The sequence below is a fragment of the Triturus cristatus genome, chromosome 4_1 (genome assembly GCF_964204655.1).
Source record: "Triturus cristatus chromosome 4_1, aTriCri1.1, whole genome shotgun sequence".
Lineage (NCBI taxonomy): Eukaryota > Metazoa > Chordata > Amphibia > Caudata > Salamandridae > Triturus > Triturus cristatus.
In genome coordinates, this window is record NC_140585.1 from 109,883,783 (window position 1) to 109,885,277 (window position 1,495).

The following is a 1,495-nucleotide window of genomic DNA, read 5'->3' on the forward strand; positions in this document are numbered from 1 at the left end:
GACCCTACTTCCCCCAGGGGCTGGCACTGGGAGAGAGTTAAACTCAAGATCTACAGATCTTTGCCTAATTCCTGGTTTGGATGCAACAATTTCTGAAATAAACTCAGTGCCACTGGAATTATGCGGCAGGGGAGGACACATTTATGCGGCCAGGTTGACTATAGTACGCAGTAAGGAAAGTCAAACCATGCAGCATTATGGAGAGCATTTTGTTATAATGTAACTACATTGTTTGTTTCCTTTGTACAGATAGCGCACTGTCAGGCAAGATTTCCTCGTATTAGAACCAATTTGTCACCCAAGTACAGTAATCAGAAGTCGAAAGATGACCAGTCAACCTTTGAAAGGAGCTTCCTCTGCACATGAACTTGTGTCACCGCGTTTTTCATAACTTTTGATTCATTTGAGTTAGAAACAATTTAGGGGCATATTATCAAGGATGGCGTTAACATTATCGCTGGTTTAGCGGCAGAAAACTGCAGCTAAAGCGGCGACAATGGGCTTGACAATATGCCCTGGAGAATTTCAATAGAAGCCCGTGCTGACACCAGAACCTGGGCTTCTATGGGAATTCTCTGCGGCATATTATCAAGCCCATTACGCCGCTTTAGCGGCAGTTTTCTGCCGCTAAACCGGCGATAATTTTAACGCCCTGCTTGATAATATGCCCTGAAGTTTGGTAAAATCTACGGATTAGGCAGCAGAGGATGCAGAAGATGCGACAAAACCATAATTATGTGGCAAAAATGTAGTTAGACCTTTAAAGAGAATTTTCTTGTGTTATAATTGCTAGTATAAACTCGTTGATCGCTGTCCTGTTTTCTACCTGGCTGGCTGTATAAAGCCTCCAAGCTTCTTGCTGGCTGATCTGTAGCTTTTCATTAATATGGGGAATATATGGAATGTATATATAGAATACTAGCTGCTCCACAACGTATATAAATATAATTCGGATATAGTCACGGACAGCAAAAACGCTGCGTAGAGCCCTGGAATGAGCGGTGGCGGGAACGCTTTGATTTCAAGCTTGTAAAGGAGGGTGAGATGTGTCACTGAAAGAAAAACACAGCTGGCAGCGGTGGGATTCGAACCCACGCCTCCGGAGAGACTGGAGCCTTAATCCAGCGCCTTAGACCGCTCGGCCACGCTACCTTCCTGATTGCCACTCCACGGCTGTGTATCTGATGTAGATGGATGGACAGGCAGTGAGACAACCTTTTATTTATAGATAATCCCCCGCTCTGAAGAGCTGCAGGAGCGGGGAGAGCAAGAAAGATAACACGGGGGACACTGGATGCCGTGTTTGGGTGATGTTTAAATCCCCACAGGTTCTGAGGCACAAAGAGTGACAGCGCGCGCACAGAAGAGGCGCGTGAAGCAGACAAACAGCAGAACATGGAGGGACAGGGTTATCGGAGTCTGGCCACAAATCAATATCATTGGCAAATCCAGTCCATCTCACTATTTCAAGAACACCGACCACATGTGGCAATAA

The 1,495-nt window shown here is 45.7% G+C and overlaps 1 non-coding gene across 1 annotated transcript; it reads right to left on the bottom strand.

The window, feature by feature from the left end:
* Positions 1–1,070: 1,070 nt before the first annotated feature.
* Positions 1,071–1,152, bottom strand: TRNAL-AAG (transfer RNA leucine (anticodon AAG)). Its single transcript has one exon. It is a non-coding gene; the product is annotated as a tRNA-Leu (tRNA).
* Between the last annotated feature and the right edge of the window lie 343 nt (positions 1,153–1,495).